This window comes from Typopeltis vanoorti, chromosome 5 (assembly GCF_054136105.1).
Source record: "Typopeltis vanoorti isolate ZY-2024b chromosome 5, IOZ_Tvanoo_1.0, whole genome shotgun sequence".
Lineage (NCBI taxonomy): Eukaryota > Metazoa > Arthropoda > Arachnida > Uropygi > Thelyphonidae > Typopeltis > Typopeltis vanoorti.
The window spans coordinates 45,995,799-46,013,843 of NC_143553.1; positions in this window are offsets into that span (position 1 = coordinate 45,995,799).

The window sequence follows — 18,045 nt, forward strand, 5'->3', positions numbered from 1 at the left end:
GTTTATTTTTCCTGGGATGAATCAGCAACATTTAGTGGAAGAATTGTTAATATAATTTCCATTGTTTCTTTCAGATTGTGTCAATAAAAATGGTTCGATTAGAAATTAAATTAACCAGTCAAATTTTATTGGATATTCTGAAAACCAATGTCATTTAATTTTATGTACTCAAAACGAAGTTTTTAGTTTGTATCTTTTCAGTAAATTGTTTCAAATTATGTTGCCGAAAATGATTGAATTGAAAGGAAAATTAAAATGTCAAGGCAGTTCTTTGAAAGAATTTGAATTTTAATAACATTCATCTAATTAGAACCGAGGAATATACATACTGACGTGCAAAACTAATCTGATCGGCACACACCTGATAATTGGTTTCATTTCCCTCTCAAATTTGATTAAAAATAATTCAGTAAGTTAATCAGATATCTCAAAACTCAGATTTACTTTATACGAGCATTTTGTATATTCTTTCCGGTAGTTCGAACCGAATTAATGGTAATTTAACATTCGTAATTTAACCTTTTACCAGGATGAGGTGGTTAATTTTAATATTAAATATTTTTTTGTCTGTAAGAATTAGATGCGTACTTCTGACCAGATTACCTCTTTTATGGAATTAAAATACCGAGTTTCAAGGAGGAAAAACCCTACTACCTTCGTTCGAGATTATGCAACTCACCTTCACTTGAAAAAGCCTTTACAAAAATTCATCGCCTGCTAGACGGAATTCGAACTCGGTTATTTCCAACCAAATAGCATTATTGATACCGGATGATTTACGGAGACCCAGACGGTATACATTTATTTTATTAAAAAATCATGCATTTATCAAAATTTATTCGGAACGCTGCCGTAAATATTGCCAAGTTCATGATATCAGCTGCACATTTCACAACCTCATTCATCCAAATAAATCTCTCACGCCATACAAATTCCGTTTTGCTTCGTTATATTGAATATTAAGCATTCTTTGGATGAAGACAGAATGAAACTGTTTTATGTCAAGTAATCCTTTAAAAATTAGAACTGATCTACTTTCCCTTTTAATATGTTGATTTTTTAAAACTAAACTAGTCCCTCATGATTTAATAATCCTATGCAGAATCTATTATCACTTTTACTGGGCCTAAATTATAAAAGTAACGCATATAGTGAATTCATAATTTTTGAGAAGCTTTCCATTCCTTGCCTAGAATATTACATCTCATTGCCTCCTATAACCTTCTGCGAGAGAGACATCAGAAGAATCTTGGATACTACAACGGCAGCCGGTCCTGATGGAATTCGATCCATTGTGCTCCTGAACAAACATCTGTTCTCTGTCATCTATTCACTAAACTGTACTCAGCTGGTATCCACTCTTCAGTATGGAAGAAAGCTCATGTACAACCATTTCCCCCAAAAAAGAAGATAAATATTTACCATCAAAGTGTCGACCTATTTCTCTCACATCAGATTTGTCTAAAGAAATGGGGAAGGTTATCAACAGTCAACTTTTTCATTGTCTTGAAAACTGTTATCTCATTAGTGACCACAGTACAGATTTTGCCAGATCCACATGGGATCTCCTGACTTACGTCACTCGCATTTGGACTCATTCAATTGAGAAGTTTGGAGTAACCTTTGCCATTGCTCTTGACATCTCCAAGGCTTTGATAGGGTCTGGCATCGAACAGGAGAGAACATCATCTCTATCGTGGATGTCTTCTCTCTTCAGACTTTTCTGTCAATGCTGGTGTCCCTCAGGACTCTATAATTTCACCCACCCTCTTCCTGATTTATATAAATGACCTACTCTCATTCACTGCAAACCCTATTCATAATTTTGCTGATGATAGCACACTCCACTCGTCCTACTCACATGACTAGCCGTGCAGTGTTCAAGCTTCAAGATCATCTGTAATAAGTGCATTGAACACTGATCTACGCAGTATCCTTCATTGGGGTGAAAACAACCTATTCAACATCAATGCTTCCAAAATATAGTTTTGCTTGTTTCCCGTAAAAAGAAAAAAAAAAAAAAACCTCAGACCTTCTCCACTGACTTTTGATAATAATCAGCTCAACAGTAAAGACCAAATTTCTTCTCGGACTCACTGACTTCAAATCTTTCCTGGCACAATCATATTCCCCTTCTATATCTCATTCACTATATCCCCTTCTATATCATCAACAGCTTTCAAAAACATTGGCATCCTTTTCCGGCCAAACAGTACTTCTCTTCCAAACAGTTACTTACTGATTTAAAAAAAAAGAAGATCGATTTATGATGTACAAAAAGATCTTACAACTTTAAAAGTCAAGAATTGAAAGAATATTGCACAGAAAAGGAAAGAATGGCTAAAAATTGTTTTGCAAGCTAAAACTCATAAAGAGTTGTAAAACTAGAAGAATGCATTTAAAAAATAGTCAGAAGTAGTTTTTTCTAACTATCTAACGTAACCAAAAATATGGTTACGTTACATTGATGATACTGGAAAGACCTGGACAGGATCTGATCTACATGCGTTTTTGCTCAGGATCCCATGACCAAATAACGAAAACATCGATGTCAGTCTGGTTGGCCTAATGGTTAGCGTATCCGCTCTCCGGCCAAATAGCTGCGGGTTCGAATCTCGCCGTGGGCATGGATGTTTGTGATTGTCTTTGAAAATACTAGTGGTGGTGATGGTAGATGGCATCGGTGTAGTTGCGGTTCGTTATAGTTGGTGGATTAAATGGTGGAGAAAGAGAGTTGTAGAGTAGGTGCCCTCCCTTGATGAGTCTTTGGACTCCCTGGAGGTGTCACGTAATAATATTTTCGTTATTTGGTCAGGAACAGTGGATGAGTTAATTACTTTCAAAGATTATCTGAACAACTTACATCCCAATATAAAATTCACTTGAACTAGAACAGCATAAAAATGACCGTTCCTTGATATTCTTGTAACGAAGCACAAAAAAAAAGTTATCCTTTTCTGTACACAGAAAACCTACCACAACGGGAAGAGTTTTAAATGCCGCTTCACACCACTATCCATTGCAAATGAGGCATGATTAAAACTTTAAGAGATAGGGCATACAATATATCAGCACGTCAATTAAAATGAATAAAGAATTGCACTACCTGGACCGGAACCTCGCACTTAATGGTTATAAACTCTTCTTAATGCATCTCCTGCAACTCCCTTACTTTAACAAGATTTAAAGAATGCAATCACACTGCATTACATCAAGAATGTCACAGACAAAGTGGCTGCGTTGCTCTCAGCGAGTACAACATGAAAGTGGCTTTTTTACCTTTAAAAAAAATATCAAGATTCCTACATTCACCAGTACCTCCACATCACCCCACCCCATGAAAAGACTAGGCGCTTTATGAGATTCATTGCTTTGTGACATTTGTTTTGTAGGAAGGTCGGGAGAGATCCGCATGTCTGAACATGTAAAAGACGTCGAAAAAAGAAGAGAGCATAAATCAGGCCTGGCATTCCACAAAACCACTACTGGCCACCATTTTGCTTGTTGCCAGAGTACTGGCAACAAGCAAAAATGCCATCTATTGTTTAACTGTTTTCTAAGAAAATTTAAAGAAGCCTCGCAAATGCTTAGGATTCCTACGCAATGCAATAAAAATCAAGGCTTAATTTTACATCAAGTATGGTCAGCTTTCATCAAAAATTTAACTGCCACGGACCTATAACAGGCGTGATACCCCAGAACATGATAGCAACAACCGGCAATGTTCCGATACGCATACAGTAACGAATTTGCCGTTTGTGTCTGGTTTATAAATTATATGTAGCAGTTGTGAAGTTATCGAAACATCTAATATGCGTAATTAATTGTTAATAGGCTTTTGTTGTGTAAAACTTTTATGCACCACTACCTCTGACGACATAAGCCTTACGACTTAAGAAACATGCCGGAATTTAATTGCTTATTTTTATTTACATCATAATGTGGTCTCAATAATACCAAATACTTCCCACAAATGAATAAATATATTTTTCACAGTCGGTTTTCTGACTAACTTGCAATATATTTCTTTCTACAACTCTAAATTGATTAATCTCCAATTCATTCCTCAATGGATTCTAATAACTTAAACTAAATGCTCAATCTATCTATCTATCTATCTATCTATCTATATATATATATATATATATATATATAATATACACACTATATATGCTAAATGCTCAATGAACTAGATACTCAATCCTCTATTATTCTTCCCCCCAAAAAGCAGCCTTTAATTAATGCCTTTCATTTTTTTACTCTATTTGAAAATTTTCACAACCGAGGGCGGTGTATCTTAGCATAAAAGTAGTTTATATTCTATTATGAATATAAGTTACTTATATTCATAATAGAATATAATGCAAGAACTAACGATTTTTACGTCCTCCTAAACCATCTCATTACTTCCATAAGAAACCATTTGTTTATAAAATTCACTGTTCATGCAGCATATATTATGTAGGACGAAAGGATGTTAAGACGAATAAATAAATAAAGACCAAACTGAAACTCTTCAGTTTGATCTGCATTTATCGAAGTATTTTGGAAATGCTATGCACACCTACTCAACGTTGAAATAATATATATGATTGCATTTTTTATCGATGTATGAAAGTTTTAAGAGTGCATAGCAAATGAGTGCTCATCTTAATTGGTCTAATTCAATTAATTGTAGGATACTTTTGATTACTTTAATGCTAGTAGACCAGGCACTAATGACTAGATCAAGATAAGATAAGGAATCGTGACGTGATTGGTTGTTCATTTGATGACGTCATGAGTTTGTAATGTTTGGAATTTCCCTGGGGCCATACGTGTCAGTGATGTCAGTTCTTGTGTTTTGGTTCGCGTATGGAATTATGGGTGATGGTAGAGATAAGGATTCGTGGTGTGATGCACTTCTGACCAGATCAAGGTAAGATAAGGAATCGTGATGTCAATGTTTGTTGTTATGAGATGTAGATAGGTGATGTCATTCGTTAGTTGTAAATGAGTGACGTTGTTTTGAATGGAAAGGAAGATACATTAGTGGATAAGGAATCGTGTCATGATTGGTGGGACACTTCAGACCAGATCAAGATAAGATAAGGAATCGTGACGTGGATGTGTGTTATTAAAAAGTTTGGAATTTCGGTGGGGCCCCCTTCTGTCAGGAACATCACGTATTGTGGGTGATATTTAGAGATAAGAATCGTGACGTTATGTGTTTGGAAATTTCTGGGGAACATATGTCTCGCTGTGATATCACATGGTGTTTGTTTTTCCTATGGAATTGTGGGTGATGTTTTAGAGATAAGATATCTTGGAATTTTCCCAGGGTGACACACATCCGTCATTGTCGTAATGTTTTGTCTTTGGTTGTCTATAGATGGCTGTGCTAACTTTCCAATACATTTTGGGGTATTTCTTTCCTGTTAAAGGGTGGGAATTCTTAGAGTAGAGTAGAGTCTAGTGACGGCAGTATTTCGAGCTTTTCTGGATAATTTAATTATATGCTAATGTCGCTCAAACACACACACGTTAGACATGAAAAGTCACTAATGTATCCACGTTGATACTCTAATATGTACCCTATGATCATTCTTATGAAAAAACAAATAAATAAATTCAGTATTAGAATTACGCTTACCAAAACATACGAGTAGTGATTATTAAAATTACAATTATCAATTGTTATGTTTAAGTTAAAAAAAAATTCCAATACATTTTGGGGTATTTCTTTCCTGTCAAAGGGTGGGAATTAGAGTAGATTCGTGATGGTGGCTATGTTTAGGCTTTTTCTGAATAATTTAATTATATGCTGGTTCCCCTCAAACATACACTTTTTTTTGTGCCGGTGTTATCATTATCAGCTGGAGGTTACATCACTAAAAGATTATTGGCAAATGACAACCTCTTTTTCGAATTTATGTTATTTTGTTTACAAATGTTTGGGTATTGGTATTTTTTTTAGTTTATCGTGAAGAGAAAAACTAAATGGCATTTTAAAAAATAAATTAAAAATAAACGAGACTTAAAGGCTTACAATAACTTTTTTGAATGTAGTCTAGAAATTCTAATGATAATTTAAATTTACTTACAGACTTTCCAGAATGATTCTTCTTAATGCAAATAGATATTCCAAAATAGTTGAATTTTTATCCACACCACAACACACACAAACACAATTTTGAAAGAACGTAAGCTCTGTAATAATCTGAAAAACTATTTGACTTTTGTTCCTTAGATTTTCTGCCCGTTTGGTACAATGTTTATTCCTTAGCATTGGGTCATGCTATGTTTTTATTCCCAAGGTGGTGGAGTGTAACCTCAAACTGTCTTATGCTGACTAATATATCTGCCAGTGATCGGTAATTGTTGTGCCTACTTGTGAACTTTTCTGACTGGGAAGGATTGGAATTCTCCTGGTCTTACTTGAGGATTTGATAATACTTCCCACACAACAATCTGAACGTCACCTTTCTCATGACTCATACTCTCCCTTTGATGTTTCGCGTGGTATTATCAGTTCGGGGAAGAATGACTGTTTTTCTAGTGTAAAATTCTTATGACCCATATCCTAAAATCATTCATTTCTAATTAAGCATTTTATACAGTTATTGTTTTCAAGTAGATGGCTTGTTTGTTTGATTACATTTTGTGTAGCTAGGAAACTGGAGTTTATTTCAAATGCATATTAACTCATAATACTAGTATATATATTCATCATATATACAAAGTATATATAATGAATATATATACTTTGTTAATTTCTATGTTACCTTTTATTTGACTGTAATATTATTAACAAATTGTATTTACTGAATCTAACATACAGAAATTAAATAAAGTGAAAAAAAGACAGTATTATTATTTTTTTTCTTATTCTTCTGATTTCACATTTGCAGTGATGTTCATAGTGTATGATTTGCCACTGATGCTTACGTATAATTCAGGTGATTTTTCTCCATGTGAAATTTCAAAACAAGTTGAACTATGGTTTTGACATAGTTCAATTATGTAAAACTCATTTCCGTTAGTCCCAATTGACTGTTGTCCTCTCAGCCCTATATTTATGTCACAGTAGGGATATTTATATATATATATATATTAACACAATTATTATATTAGATATTCTTTCCAATACAAATAAATGTTTATTTATTCTTATTTCAAATGAAAATTAGCTCAGAAAGAAAGAAAGAAATAAAAATGTTTACCCTCAAATAAATATTTAGGATCACAGCAAACAAGAAATTCATCACCCTATCAAAGTGTTGAAATTCCTACTCATATTGTTTTCATCATTTGGTATCATTTAAATGAAGAACGGGTGTGGCTATTAAGTTTGTTAATGTTTTTTTTCTTCCAATAGAGAGTGATTTTTTGATATTTGCATGTTGATTCACTTGTTATCTGCATGCTACGATACCTTTTTATTTTTTGTCACTTTTCAGGTGAAATATTCTCAACTAAAATTCTGCCTATTAATTTAATACCCATTTCCTTTTGCTTCCAAGAGTTGACACATTTTCACTGAGTGGATTTAAAAAAAAAAAAGAAAAAAGTCTCTGGTTAGTTTGAGGCATGAAATTTTACAAGGAGAAAAAAAAAATTTATGGTGTTACTTAAATTTGTATAACACATCAACGACACCCAATTTGTTCATTTAATTTTACAGATTTTATTTCAATGAAATATTATTTACAAATTGTATTTACTGAATCTAACATACAGAAAATAAATAAAGTGAAAAATACAATCTATTTTTTTTTGTTCCTTAATCTTCTTATTGTTAAATTTGCACTGTTGTTCAAAGGTTCTTCCCATGCTTGTGGAATTGCGATCATGTGGTTTTTGACAATGTGACTCTCATCTGAAAGTTAATTTTCATTTGGTGATCATTGGGAATTTCTTACTATAGTAAAATTAAGGGTTGCATATTTATTTTTTTGAAACCAATACTTCTGAGAATTATTAAAAGCACAGAATCTTTTGTTATGTTTTTTTTGAAAGCATTTAAAAGTACAGGTTATGTTTTCATGTTTTGGGCATCCAATATCATTTAAATCAAGAACAGGCCTCCCTATTAACCTCGTTAATGTTTTTGATTTTTCTCTTCCTTTGGCAAATAATATTTGATATCTGCATGTTGATTCTATCATCCAATATCTTAGTTTGTCCAGAGATAGTGAACAAATTTCCCACTTCAGCTGATGGTTATATTTTATTAACCAAGAATTCTGTTTTTAACTCTTTCAGGTAATTCTTTCCAACTAAAAGGTGATTTTGTTAATGCATATCTTACAATAATTCCATCAGAAATACAAATTTCTTTAGGAAGTAAATTTGAAGTCTTATTCAAAAGAAATTGACAATCAATTATAGCAATAATAACCGAAAATTCGTATTCTTCACCCACTGTCGATTTTTCATATTCGTTTTTCTTCATTCTTCTTCTTCTTAGATTACTTCATATGGCACCACAAATAAATAGTTATTTATTATTATTATTATTATTATTATTATTTCACTGATTATTAGCTCTGATCTTATATTTTATGTTAACTTTCTGTTACAAAATTCTAAACAATTAGAACTTTTCACAAAGAAACTTTCAAAGAATTTTGTGGATCAGCTGTTTTTTATATTACCAAACACAAAATACCACAACACAAAACATCAGCTGCAATGGATGAATGATTACCTTAAGTCAAAAGTCACTCAACTCTATGGTTTTTTCTTATAGTACTGTTTACCCTTACTATATGCCCTACCCTGACCGTTCCTTCAAAAATGAACATTTTGCACAGATGACTCAATGACATGTTTTCGCATACTGTTGGATATACTGTTGGTGTGTTTTTATCTTACTTTGTGTGGAGAAAGGTAAAATTTGTATGTGTTATCTGGAGAGTACAAACATTTTTTCTATATCAAACTTTAAGAGTTTAATTGGATAAAATCTTGAAAGTCTAATTTTACCATTGATGAATTTAAATGATTAGTGATAATTTTCCCCATGATACGAATAGCTGGTTATTCAGTTTCCAAAAATAGTAAATGATTATCAATGTCATACATATTTGGTGAAAATCTCTCAGCTTCTTCACAACTAATAGAAAAAACTTTACTTCCATCAGCTCTGTATCATCAAGTATTAGTTCCCCATCTTGGCATTTCTGAATATAACACTCACCAAGGTCCATTTTGTAGTCAACTCTTCTTTGCAAGTAGCCAAGGATATCAGACCACTTTCTATATAACTTTTCCCAAGTGGTCCTGGATAAATACATCACAATGTATGTGTCTTCTAAAATAATAATCGGATTCCATCCTTTTAGAGCTATGTGAAGAGTTTTGTGTCATGCTATTTTCCTGAAGAAAGAAAATTTCAATGACTTTTGTGGCTCACATTATTTTACTTTACTTTCCTGGATACAAAACAACCACAACACAATATGTTAGCTGCACTGCATGAACTTGCCGTAACTGCAAAGACACTTGACTCCTTTGTTTTTCCTTATTTCCTGTTTACCTGACCGTTCCTTCCAAAATGAATTGCACAGATGATTGACGGATATGTTTCTACATGCTGTTGGATATGATCTTCATGTGAGATTATCTTACTTTGAGACATTTCCCCTTATTATGTTAAGTATTTTATCCTCAAAAAGTGTTTTTGATGTTAGACTATGTGACTAGTTCTCTCACTCATATGTCCGAAATTGTTGGGATGGGGAAAAAAATAGCATTAGCTGGTGGAAGTGAAAAGGTCATCAAGAGGGTGACAGAGGTCTTCCCTGCAATGCTCCCCTACCTCACCCCCTAACCCCATCATCCCTCTATTCTCCTCCTCTCCTCCAGAAGATGTCTGCTCAGCCTAGTGGAGATGAGCGAGCTCATCATATGCGGATATCGTTTAGTGATGTCACCTCCAACTGATATTGATAACTTTGGAGGAAAAAAAACGCATTTTTTTCGGGCCACTGCTGAGATTATGGCCCTGGTTGGTGGTGGGGTGAGTCTGCCACTGGGTAGAGCCAATGCTGAGAAGTTCTTCTTGGTGATGGAGTGAGTCTGTCACTGAGTGGAACAATGCTGAGTTGGACAGCCTTTTGGCCACTATGGAGTGGTCTAGGAATTGTCCTAATTTTTAGAGAGGTCTTTACTTATATACACTTCAATAAAGGTCAAAACCGTTGGGGCTATTATGAGTCCGCTCTCTTAAGGTTTTTGCCTTAAGGGAGCAATTTGAGTTTCCAGCATGGCCCGGTGAGGGGCTTTGTCGGTGAATGCTTTTCTTTGGAATATGAGCAGTTCTCAATCAATAGATGATTTATATATATATATATATATATATATATATATATGTGTGTGTGTGTGTGTGTGTGTGTGTGTGTTGCAAAAGTTGAGTTTAAGCTTCATAATCTTGCTGATTATGAGGCTTAAGTCTATCAAGAATTTGTCCGTATTCTTTCCTGACTTTATAAAGGAGTGCTGTATCATCAACTTAACTCAGCTTATTGACCCATCTAACCTATCCTAACTCATCATCATCATCATCAAATTTCTGCCATGTACCCTCAAGTGGTGTACAGGATATGAAATTACTACATGAAAAAATTCATCCTCAACCTAACTTCATCCTATCCTAACTGCCGTCTTAATTTCATCTAATGTTACACACATGATATAGCACTTCTAATATATCAGCATAGTTACTAAACAGGTGATGAGAACGTGGGCATCCTTGCCTAACTGCCATGCCATGTCAAGCTAATCCAACATCTGTTTTTACCGTCGTTTCTTGCTCAGTATACAAGTTAACAACCTGATGATGTGTTGAGATAAACTCTTTATTTTCATCCCCCCCCCACTTTCACATGCTGAACACAGTCAAAAGCTTTGAATAGTTTATGAAACACATCACCAACGCAAGTCAAATCTTCATGCTTCTCGATGATCTGTCGAGACGAAGGGCTGATCTCTGGCACCTTTGCCTTTAATGAAACCTGCATTTCCCTCAGGCATCTCATTAACTCTGTCAACTTCTTCCTCAAGAGCCTTAAATAAGCACATCGCCTGGACTTTTATCACAATCGTAATTACATCTTTAATAAATCTTGCTTGCATGATAGAATAAACTAATGGTTCTTGCAAGCAGTTCATATTTCTTTTCTTGTGCAGTGTTTTGAATAACGACTTCTTCAACTCTCTAGGTAACGCTCCTGTTTCCTATGTCCTTGAAATCAATTTATGAAACACTGCAATTCCTCTATCATGTGGTCTTAATTAATTCTGCCGGAATTCCATCTGCACTTGAGGATTTATTGTTGTTAAGCTTCTTAGCTGCTTTTTCAACATCGTGCATAAGTGGAGGAGGTTCCCAATCGAAATTCTTTTGGTAAGATAGCTTTATCAAAATTTCCTTATCTTCTCATTGAAGAGTCGCAGAAAATAAAATAATAGAACAGGATACAGTATTTCATGATTTAGGTTGTATAATAACATATCTAAAAGACAAAAAAAATATGAAAAGTTAACTGCATTTCACGCAAATTTATCGAACAATTAAATGGATTCTTAATTAAAAGAAAAAAAGATTAAGAATGCAACTGAAATTTAATAAAGTTATGACTTCTACTCTATTATACAGTTCATAAATATGAACCCTCTAAAGAGATCAAACTAAAATATAGACAGAAGAAATGAGATTTTTAAGAACATTTAAAAGAAGCATAAAATTAGAACATATAATATATGAAGACAGAAGAGAACCAGATATTTATGAGTTTACATGAGACAATCAAAGAATATAGATAAAATGGAAAGCGCAAAGGCCTCTGTAACCCTATGGAAATGGCTTTTATATTCGTAGCGCTAGGCCACCCAAAGAGAGATATTCTAGGTTTGACTGTAGTTGTCAATTAGAGAAACTTTTCTTAATCCTTTTATTGACCGGTTCACGAGTTAGTCGATCACTGGAACGGGAATCATGAGTTTTCTCCTGGAAACTTGGCAATCATATTATTTCAGACAATAATATATATATATATATATATATATATATATATATATATTGCATTAGGGACCACAGGATGGCGCCACATGCTTTCTGTACTGTCTTCCCCGGATGCTGTTTAAAATTAGTTATCGTCTTGTGCCAGCTATCTCTAACTGTCTAACGGTAGACATTGACTGCACACTGATATGCGAAATGCTATCCAAGTATTCGCAGAAGAGTTGATCAAGAACATGCAAACCTACTTATATACATCGTTACATTTTTCAAAATAGATCCTCCCCATCTTAGGAATTTATACATTGAATTCATTACTAACTTTCATCGTGATATGCAGTTCAGTCTGGCAAAATTGGACACATACGCACAAATATTCAATTTGAGCTCAAGTTTCATCTTATTGAAAATATAGTTAGAATCAATCTAATTTTGAGGAGTATGAAGCTCAGTCCATAGTTGGTTGGCCGAGTGGTTAGCATACCCCCTTCCTACAGCCATGAGGCTGCAGGTTCGAATCCTGCCTAAGGCATAGATGGCGAACTCATGGCACGTTCGAGAATTTTGCTGGCACGTCCGAGAATTTTGCTGGCACGTCAACGATTTACAGGTGATATCCTTTTATACGCTTATAAATTATTCAACTTTTTTTAATTGTTACAATACGTACAAGTTAATTTTGTTTTACACTAGAGAGCAGCTATGAAGACGTTCATATGATTAGTGCGGTATTAGCAAAAGATTGTGCACACTTAGACAAAGGCAGCCGACAATTGTTGAGTTGAAATGCTAATTCTCTTCAACCAAATTCCATAACATCTGAAACTGTAACAACATTCGCTATATATTTCTTAGTTTTAACACATTCACGGTGGGGTGTCATGTATCATTCTGATGGAATTTCTCATTACCGGCTGGCTCAACTCACGCAAAGTTTTGTTGCTTGTTTGCGTTTGAGCTGGCAGGTGAACTCACTTACACACACATTATATGGCATGTTTCAATTCGTGGTAGAAATTTATTTGAAGTTAGCCTTTATGATCTGTCATAATGACATCAAGATTTCAAATGTAATAAAACACATTTATTTCATGTAAGTGAAAAATTGGACAATAGTTTTTAGTTAGATACTGTGTTTCCGCAGCAACAAATGGTTTTGCTATACAGCATACTTTCTGTGAGAAGGGGACATGTGATTCATTAGTTAGCACCGTTTTTTTTTTTATTCCAGCTGTCTGTAATTGCACTATTTTTTGAGAAATATATTACACAGACCGCAAAGGCTGTGTATCTTATTCAGGGATATAATAGAATTACTCGTTTTTCTTGCATCTGCACGATAATGGCTACTGGAGAGGGTATGTTGTTAACTGCAGGGAGCGAGTTACTATCGCCTCGACGTGAACATGTTTAAACATTTTTCGTGTGCAAGGTATATGCAAAACTTTTTAATGTCTTTTTTCGTAAAGTAAAATCAAGGATGCGAGTTATACGCGAGGGCAGGTTATATTCGAGTAAATATGGAAAGTGTTTTGCCGACAAGTTGACATCCCTCTGCTGCTTCCCCTGCTCAGCTGACTTCTGTAGTGAGTTACAAGGCATAAATATTTTTCTCACTACCGTTTTTCTTTCAAACCAACTTAATAATACAATAATCAATTTAACACTGAATAATATTATAAATTTATATATAAATAAATATTATGAATAAAATAAAATATTTTTTATAAAATTATAATTTTTTTTAAATTATAAAAACTTTCTACACACACATATATATATATATATATATATATATATGCAAAACTTTTTAATGTCTTTTTTCGTAAAGGCTGCTATATGCCGAAACTAGTAGTATTTATCATTAAAATCTTTATATGTTATCTCGGTCTTGGAGTCACTAAATCTATTTTTTGAAATATATATATATATATATATATATATATATATATATATATACAGGGTGTTCGGGATAAATTTGACAGTTTCGTAAGGAAAAAGAAAATCTTCTTTTTTGTATCTATTAAATTTAATGAATTGACAAAAAAACATTACAGGCAGAGTTAATTACAATACTATCAACAAGATTTACTCAAAATAACCACCATTAGCATCGATCACAGCTTCAATTCTGCTTCGGAACCTCGAACAAGCTGATGCTACAGTCTCCCTGGGAAGGGCCGCAAAAACTGTTTTAATTTTATCCATTAACTGGGCTTTTGTATTACTGGAAGTGCGATTGGTGTCTTTTTCAACTGCGCCCCATACAAAATAATCCATGGGGTTAAGGTCTGGGAAGTTTGGAGGCCAAACATTTGGACTGGTGAAGTCGTAGAAATTTTCAGACAACCATTTTTGACTTTTCCCAGAGGTGTGGCAAGGGGCCGAATCTTGCTGCCATACATACGGCCTACCATTGGCTACCCTTGTTATCCAGGGCTTGACTACAGTTAGCAACTCCACGAACAAAGCCCGAATTCCAATGCCAGGGTTCTTCAACACCTGTTCCTGCAGATTTGCGAGGAATTCTGCTGTACGAACGCAATCAGATCGTCTGCTAGGGATCTTCCTTCTTGCTACATCCTCGTAGTCACCATTGCAAGTCTCTAGTTCATGCCTGATTGTTTTTACTGTATTCAGGGAGCATTGGGCAGCAGTCGTAATATCCTTATTTTGATGGCGGGCACGAATCATCATGATACAGGTTATTCTCTTCCATGATTCAGGTGGGTTCCAGCTATCCATCCTTTCTGACATCTTGTATATGAATGAAGAAGGGTCCAAACTTTTAAATGAAGAGAAGTGTGTGTTAATACATGTAACTTACGGAAAAATATAATTAATTATAAATATGTCAAATTTATCCCGAACACCCTGTATATATGTAGAAAGTTTTTATAAGTTTTAGTAATACAGAGCTTATAAATAATTTACCAGAACAAGTTACCATAAGGTCTTTTAACCGTATTAAATAAAAATATCAGGAGGAGATATAAATGTAGAAAGTATTTTACCTTGGGTATAATAAATGTTAAAGATACCAAGTTATTTTAAACCTGGTTTTACTCCATTTCCCAAGTAAGTAAACAGACAAACAAGTCACTACGGCAGGGTCAGCTAGACTTGCAACTGGCAGGCCCAAACTTGACTTGTTTGTCTGTTTGCTTAGAAAATAGAGTAAAACCAGGTTTAAAATAGTTTAGTGTTTTAACATTTATTATACCCAAGGTAAAATACTTTCTACATTTATATCTCCTCCTGAGATTTTTATTTAATAAGGTTAAAACACCTTATGGTAACTTGTTCTGGTAAAATATTTATAAGCCCTGTATTACTAATATCTTGGTATTTCTAGCGTGGCTCCCACTGATGAGACCTCAATAAAGGTCGAAACCGGTCTGGGTAGTGGCCCTTGCCTTTAATACGAAGCATCATACATACCCTCCAGGAGATGTGCTTTGCATTAAGGGTAAATATTAAGATTAATGATCAGAGCTTATTCTACTTTTACCATGAGTTGCCTTGGTCTTGCACTAGGGGCATGGTCAGCTAGACTTGTAACACTTGCAGGCGCTAACTGACTTGTTTGTCTGTTTGCTTACATGGGAAATGGAGTAAAACCAGGTTTAAAATAGCTTGGTATCTTTAACATTTATTATATACAAGGTAAAATACTTTCTACGTATATATATATTAGGGTTACCAAGTAATTTTATAATTTTATAAACTTGGTTATTTTACTCCTACGTTCAGGCGCAAACAGCTAAGTTTGCGCCTGAACGTAGTTCAAGTCTAAAGGTGGTGCAACACCAGAGCAACGCATTGTAAAGGTGGGTAAAGCTCTAATCACTAATCTTAGTATTTTCCATAATGTAAAGCAGATCTCACTAAGAGATGTATACTGCAATACATTATGGGTGGGGGTCACTACCCAAACCGGTTTCAACCTTTTTTGAGGTCTCCTCAGTGAGTAGAGGAGATCACCTTTACAATGAGTTGCCCTGGTGTTGCACCACCTTTACACTTGAACTACGTTCAGGCGAAAACTTAACTGTTTGGTAACTTGGGATTAGGAGTAAAACAACCAAGTTTATAAAATTACTTGGTAACCCTAATATACATTACTCAAGTTAGAAAAAAAACTTATTATAAATTTATAAATAAATAAACTATGTTAGATTTATTTTCTATTAATTTTTCCCTATTGAAAACTGCCTGGCACGTCAGCAATCCTATTTGTAAATATTTGGCACACGCACATAAAAAGGTTCGCCACCACTGGCCTAAGGCATTGACGTCTTAGGCCAGTTGTGATTGTCTTTCATCATCATACATTCATCCAGAAAAATATGTATACATTCTCCAAAGATAGAGTAGCCCACCATGAGAGAAGTAGGTCACACTCACGCAATTTGAGAGGCCTTCACCCAGCAGTGGGCAATTACAGGCCGTGTTTTTAAATAAAATAAAATAAGAGTGTTTATTAGGATGAAGTAATTGGATTTGTGGCGAACAACTTTTGACCACTTTTCATGAAACATTTTATGCAAATGTCAGTATTAGTTGATATTTGGACTACCAGGAATAAATTTCTAATACACCACGGCTTTTGTAGTCAATAATAATTACACTGGCCAACAAAAAAAAATTTTTTTTTCTGCTGATTATGATCTGACACTTGTTTTTTTTTTACTAATTTGGGTGCGCTGATTTCAAATATCAAACCCATTTTTTCTCTATCACGTCAGGTTTTCCCTCTATCGCATTTTCTTTTTTCTAATTTGTAAGTTTTTGATAGTTTTAAGGAGGCAGTACTATTTAGAGGATCAAAAAAATCGATTTTTTAATATTATTTTCTGAAAGTATGTACTTTTAAAAATCTGTTTCTAACTTTTTATCAAGAAATTCGAAAAAATCCCGAAGATATAGCCTATTGTTCAAAGTGGTGCGCAGATCAGAATCGGAGCGCTCACCGCTCTCGCTTGTTAGTAAACGAATAAATGCGTAAGAACCTGCAACGGACATACTGGCGCTTTGAATGCGAGAGAGGCCGATAACCGACCTAATACATTTAGGTGATGAAAAGTAGGCGATGACAACTGCCTAAAACAAATGAATGCTATATGCGTCATAGCGGACAAAGAACAATCGAAATCAGTCAATCGTTAATCGATCGTGAAAGATTATGAGCGCTTATAACGTTTCAATAAAGTCTCTGATTTTTTTGTCTTGTTAATTGCATATTAGTCGACAGCGAAGAAAATATAGAGAAAAATAGGTTTGATATTTGAAATCGGCGCACCCAAATTGGTAAAAAACGAGTCTCATATAAAAGTCAGTAAAAATTGTGTTGGACTGTGTTATCTTTCTGTTTATGTTTGACGAGAGTTACTTGGCTTTCTTTGAATGTCAGCATAATGGTTCATTTATGGTCGTTTGTAAGATTTTGAGGATCTGTGATGCAGTTTTTATTAAATTCAAAATAACAACTGTTATTTTTATTTAGTGCCTTACATCAGTTATGTACCCTGAAGATGCCAACAGACTTAGTTGGTGAAACTAGTTGGTATAACTTAGTTATTTATTATATACACTTGATCAATATAATCCCAATAAAAGTTTTTCCATAACGACTACAAATTTTATTATGAGTAAGTTTCTTCTACTTCCAATACCAGAACTAAAAACAAATATGGAGCCAAATATTGGAATAGTTGCGACATCACTCACCTTTTTTCCATGATAGAAAATTAATTTTTTCTCTCGTGGATGATATGTGAAAAACTTCCTCTGTCTTGGAGATGTTGAAGCAAGCAGCAATCTTTGGCAGGTTCATGAACGCAGTCTATAAATCGTCTTCAATCTGTAGAATAGACAACCAAAATTGGTTGAATTCCATAATAAATTATGGAATTCAACCAATTTTGGTTGTTTATTATATTTGATTGTTTATTTAGTTGTATATTAATAAAATAAAACCGATTACATACCCATTCGTTATGGAAACAACTTCTACTCTGGATCATGATAGTCCTTTGAAA